The sequence below is a fragment of the Chaetodon trifascialis genome, chromosome 7 (genome assembly GCF_039877785.1).
Source record: "Chaetodon trifascialis isolate fChaTrf1 chromosome 7, fChaTrf1.hap1, whole genome shotgun sequence".
Taxonomy (NCBI): domain Eukaryota; kingdom Metazoa; phylum Chordata; class Actinopteri; order Chaetodontiformes; family Chaetodontidae; genus Chaetodon; species Chaetodon trifascialis.
Genome location: NC_092062.1, coordinates 608,875 through 615,000, shown reverse-complemented (window position 1 = coordinate 615,000; position 6,126 = coordinate 608,875). Strand labels below are relative to the sequence as shown.

General features: G+C 40.3%; 1 protein-coding gene across 1 annotated transcript in view; it reads left to right on the top strand.

Moving 5' to 3' along the window:
- The first annotated feature begins 9 nt into the window (after positions 1 to 9).
- The window catches only part of dyrk1b (dual-specificity tyrosine-(Y)-phosphorylation regulated kinase 1B), a 103,383-nt gene continuing 97,266 nt past the window's right edge, over positions 10 to 6,126 (top strand). Inside the window, exon 1 of the mRNA XM_070966141.1 lies at positions 10 to 696. The gene's annotated coding sequence lies outside the window, so the exon portion shown is untranslated. The remainder of the gene's footprint in view (positions 697 to 6,126) is intronic.

Here is a 6,126-nt window from a genome sequence, read left to right as displayed (position 1 = left end):
GCTCTCAATGCAGCCCCTCTCCTTTGACCGATATTAACATCACGGAGGGGCTGGCCAGCATATACCTAGCTGTAGCTGTGCCTATTTAAACGTGTAGTTTTCCATAGCGTCTGCCTGTTTTGTCCAGCGACTCATCGGCTGGCCGCTGCTCGCTAAGCAGCCTATAGTATCGTCCAAATACCAATTGCAGTGTTTTATTAGACAACTAACGTTAGCTGTTGGCATGCTAGCTAATAGCTAGCTAGCTAGCTAATGTTAGCTTATTGCCTTTAAATTAATTGAACAAGCTGGTGGTCTTGCTAATCAGTCTGGCCCTCGCAGTAGTTGAAAGGTGGCCATGCGTATGAGAATGATTCCCGGACAAATACATTACGCTTGCTAAACAGAAAGAGGGCTGAGTTCGAAAGGTCGGTGGCTTAGGCGGCGGGTTGCCCACCACCCCTTAGACACAGCTAGCTGTGCCTTGCCGGCAACCAGTTCCAATCGACAACCGCTCCGTGGGTTTCGGAGAGTAACGCATTTTTACTGGAAATTAATATCACCGGGATTTTATCGGCAAACAGTTCTACAATTGGATTTCTGCTGTGGAAGTGGGACGACTGACCCGGGGGAGGGGGCTCGGCTCGTGTGGACGGAGGGAGATAGAGGTTCCGAACATGGCTGCTACGCGGAACTTGGTTCGACACACCGCCTGAGGTAAGAAATAGCCGGTCGGCGTCGTATTGCTTAATTTGTATATGAGCGTGAGGCTAGCGCTCTTTGGTCCCTGTCTCTAAACTGTGGGTTAAAGGCTTGACAGGCTATCAGTGGTAACACTGCTTGACAATTTAATGTAACCCCTTCCTACGTTATTCGCCCGTCACCCGGCCTCATGTCCCCATTCCTTTCCCACTGCTGTTAAGATGGCTTATAGGGCAAGGGGCAGGCTTCGATGAAATAGGTGGGTTAACGTCGATATTAGACAGTGGACCCCGTTTTAACAATTAGGGCTTGGCTGTCGCATCTATAGTCGCTGAGACGTGCAAAACGATGGACATTATAACGTTACCCCGATTTCATAGCATGCGATGTCCTCCATGTCTACCGATACCACCCCTGCCCTTCTAGGTGAACGTTACCTTGTGACTGAGTCGTTTTGAACCCCTAACCAGCTGGTGAATGCACCAAGTTTTATGTTGGCGTTAAAGAGGCAAATGATCGGTACGATCGGTGTGTGTGTATCTAGGCAAGTTGCAGTCGCAGTGATATCGCGACCTGCCTTTAGTTAACGCACACCAAACAGAATGGGAGAGGATGCCGGTAGACCAAAACGGAGAGATGAATGGGTGTGTTGCCGCTTAATGGAAACGTGGTGATATTCTTTACGATGTCGTAGATGATTACATCCTGCCGTGTAGTGTGACCAGCGATGGCTTTACGTGTCAAATAAGCAAGACAGCACCCCCCGATTGTTCTTTGTAGATCTGCAGTATTTCATCTGCTGTGGCAGCTAACGCCAGCCGCTAGCTTAGCTACCGCATCAGCCCCAGCCCCTACCCTGCCCTGGAGTATAGGGACACAGGCACTCAGTTACTTGAAGATTGATGCCCTTAAATTAGGAACAGGACTGTGATGAGACCAGTACTCATGTACAGCTGGAAGAATCATTGTTAACATCCCCTCTCTGTATGGGTCTCTGTGGTCCTTTTTCTGTCGTTGCTCATCCTAGATACCGTGATCTGACATTGTTGCCGATTTAACAGTGAGTTCTCTCGTGGTCAACACATTTGAGTCTCAAAAAAACCTTTCTCCCAACCACTCCTGCTTACTCAATTATTTCATTTAATAATTTGTCTTCTCAAATCACATCATGGCAATATTGAATCCCTAGTATGCGCGATTGATTAATCATTTGGCCACTTGATCAAAAGGGCCATGTAAAGGACATAATGCAAAGATGGGAGAAGGGCAAATTTCTTGAGACTGAACCTTCTGTAAGAAGTTACAGGCCAATGAAGATATGCATAACTACTGCTCCATATGTGAGGTTCCAGTGGAATTGGATTTGTAATCCAAGCAGTTGCATTGTCATTGAGCTACACAGGATTTACGCAGTATTGTTTGTGAAATATCTATTTTGTGTCAGACAAACAGGTATAGAAACATGTCTTAATTCATGTGATAACCTCAGACTAAGTAAGTCTTAAGGTTTGTATAATGTTTGTTCTGTTGAGATTCCTTCAGTCTCAGTTCCACCCTGACAGACAATATAATGAGAACATTCAGTTTGTGCTGACTGCCAGTTTAGGCACTGAGCTCTGTTCATGAAACCTGTTCCAGCTGAACCTGCTGCTTGGCTCCAGCCAGCCTCTAGTAGGTTTAAGTGGGAAAATACCTGTGCCCAGCTGGAGGATTACTCCCTTTCCAAATGTTGTCAGTGTGGCACAACTGCTTAACCATTACCTACACACCGAGCATGTGTGAACGGTAAGATTTCTGTGATAACATTTCCCATCTGTAGTTGTCACCATGTTTTATAAGAGGACAGAATAAGGCATAAAATAACAGCTGTGACAACACTCTGAGACTTAATGTTAATCAAATTCAAAAATCAATTAACTTCTTTGTGTTTAAATGTTAAAAGATACTGTGAAAATGTTATCTTCTGATTATGTAACAATAAATTGAGCCATGATACTTTGCAGTACTTGTCTTGTACTTGTATCATGCCACAATATGCACAAGGATATGTGTCACCAACTCAAGAATAGATTTTAACATCAAGTCTTGTCAATTAGATCCCAGACTTGCGAGCACAGTGTGGGTCGAGCATCTAGGAATGGCTTTTTTGAGTGCCACACTTTCAGTGTTCCCATAGGTATAATATTAAGTACATTTTTGGCTTGTTGTTACTACTGGAGTGGTTTTGAAGTCATTGAATGAATGTAGTTAACAGACAACGGACTTGCTCCCTGACTGACAGCACTCCTGTGACCTGTTCATGTGCATTTGACACTTTGACAGACAAATTTCAAAACTTATTCCAAAAATTATCAAGATCTGTCTTATTTTTCTTTTCATTCTCTAGTTTCTTCCATGGTTTCATTCCTCTCTGCTCCTGTCTCTCTACATTCATGTAGTCAACTTGGAATTATGGCACTGGTACTCAAGCTGAAACTTTTTTCATATTGAGCAGATGTGTCATTTGATCAGCTGCTTCCACCTAGTGTGGATCTACATGGATCTATTTGCTTCTGGTCACAACTGTCCATTGACAGCATTGATCCATGCTCAATGTTGATGATGTCAAATAATGCAACTGAATGACAGCAATCACCACATTTCATCAGGAAATTTTAGCAAGTGTGTGGAGAATGTCAGTACAGCCAAGTTCAGACATTTACTCTTTATTGTAAAGTAATACAACACCTAAATGCATATTTTGAGTGGTTGTGAAAAGTTTCTGTAAATGTGAACTTATTACATTTTCTTAACATTTGCTACTACTACTAGAAGTGAAACAATATTGTCAATTCACGATTCGGTTTGATAGACAGAACCAAATAGTTCAAAGCTTTGGTTATAATGTTGACGTTCAAACTCTAAATCATCATTTGAATTCTTTCTTTCTTTCTTTCTTTGTCTTTTTTGTTTTATTTATTTATTTAATTTTTGCATTTGTATTTGTCTCATTCCCAGGTTATCAGATACCAATGTTTTTCATGCCCCTCTGCATAACATGCAGATTGTAGGCTCTGATACAAATGCACGGCTCTGGTAAAAATGCTCAAGTTACCCTTCAGTGTTTGTATGAAAAGGACCAGGTTGTCCACGAACAATGTAAAGCCACCCGCAGCAATTTCCTAAATCAAACTGCGACCGTTTCACTACATTAACCATGTCTTAGAAAGGCTTTCTGGCTGGAAGGCTTTGCACGTCACACAAGACAGGAGTGTGGCAAAGCAGTGTCAGTATTTGATGACCTGGGATGAGAGTGTGTTGGTTTCAATGTAAAGCCACCCACAGCAATTTCCTAAATCAGTCTTTTCTTAAACCTAACCAAACTGCAACCATTTCACAACATTAACCATGTCTTAGAAAGGCTTTATAGCTGGAAGGCTTTGCACATCACACGAGACACTGAGGAGTGTGACAAAGCGGTGTCAGTATTTGATGACCTGGGATAAGAATGTATTGGTTTAAACCTGGTATTGTTTGGCTACATTAATATTATTAGTATTCTACTATTTGTAGACTTAGATTCCAGTGATGGCTGTGATAGATTGTTTCCCACTCATGTGATCCAGTTTTCAATATTTCAAGAGCGTTGTCCAAAATTAATCGTTTTCAAAATTCACAGCATGTTTTTATTTCACAGAATATTCTGTAATGATTTTGCCTTTCAAAAACATTATCAGTGTGTTCAGAAGACTGTTTCCTCTCCCATTTGCCACACACAAAGCGAGGCACACACCTGTGTTAACAGGATGGTCTGGCAGCAATAAGCCTAAAGTTGCGATTACATTTCATCATTATTTTATACCTGAACTGGATTAGAATGCTGCCGATATGCATTTGTGTTGATGAAACTGACAAGTTATAGTCTTTAAAGAAAGTGGATTTAATACAAAGTAATTAATTTAAGCCCACTTTGTTCAATATTTTTTTTATGGATGGTTACATCATAAAGTATGACAGACATTGGCGTGTCTTTCGAAAACTTCAGTTGAAGCTTCGAAATGTAAAAAAAAAAGTGCAAAAAAAAGTCATTACAGCCCTCTCGAGAATACAGGGCACATGGTTCTATACACTCACAATATATTCATCAAAGGAAGAATAAAAGCAAAGTAAGGTCTCTTATTTGTTTCCTCTTGCATGATCGCCATGTTTTCAAACTGTTTCTTTTTTCTAACACTTTTTATCTCTGGTTCAAAATGCAAAAATAAATTCTCTCAACTTGGGTTTTTTGTAAACAAGCAAATCACTACCTTCTTTAAACTTAAATGAAGAATAACATCAGAATGTAAAAAAGTATAAATAATGTTCTCATAAAGCAAATATCTGAACTTCCGTTGAAGTTCCATAAGCAAAATATAGAACAATATGGCCTGAGGTGGCCAGGCCACAAAACCAAGCATAAAAATTTTCGTGGAAACTCATCTATATTTTTGGTCAAGGACAATGACAAAAATAAGCATGTCAGTGGTTTCAGGCAGTATAAACCTCTGTCTGTTCACAGTATCTTCTGCTGTCAAAAACCCCACAATCACTTGGAACTGAGGTGGTTGATGTGGGCTGTAACAGTTGTGTCTGTAGTTACATTGGATCTCTCTGCTTTTGGGAGGGCTTTTTAACAGACATTTTTAACCTTTACCATCACATTCTCTTACATGGCCAGGAGCTTCAGATTTGCAAGTCTGCATGAGATGGAATGTCACATTTTGACTCCAGCATGTTGACAAGTTTTAGAAATGCCCTGTCCTTGACTACTGAAAACAGTCGCATGTCTTTGGCAATAAAAATACCAATGGTTTGTGTTGCACTTTTGCCTGCTGACTTGAAAATGACTAAGAGTTGCTTATCCTTTTGCATATTTGTCAGGCGACAACTGCAGCTTGTCTTTATGATGCCAATGTAAATAGTGGAGCATGTTAGTAGTCTGTGTTTTTCATTCCTTCTAAACTTCACTCAGTATTTGTCAGGAATATTTATTTTATTGACTTTTTAGATTTTTTTCAGTGAAATCTTATTGAGTTCATATAGTGACTTTGCCTGAGAGAGTTTTTCTTACTTTTAGTGCAGCTTTCTGTAGTAGGTAATAGTATTACTGACAGGCTTTTATGTACTGTAGCAGGCATCAAGGAAAGGGGCCTGGGTGCCCCACATTAGGTCTGTCAAAATTGGGCATGAATAATGTTCAGTTATTCCTTTTGAAAAACACATAGTTTGTAATTAGATATCTATTTTTGTGCATTATGGCCAGAAGAGGGCAAAGCAATACAATCAGAGACATGCTACTTGTACTACTTGTATTTCAACATAAATGTGTCTTTTTGCTACAGATTGCAAACTAATTTAAATAATGTGCTGTGCCCTGTTATTGAATTATTTGCTCATTTTAGCTTGACCTACACAACATTTTCAATC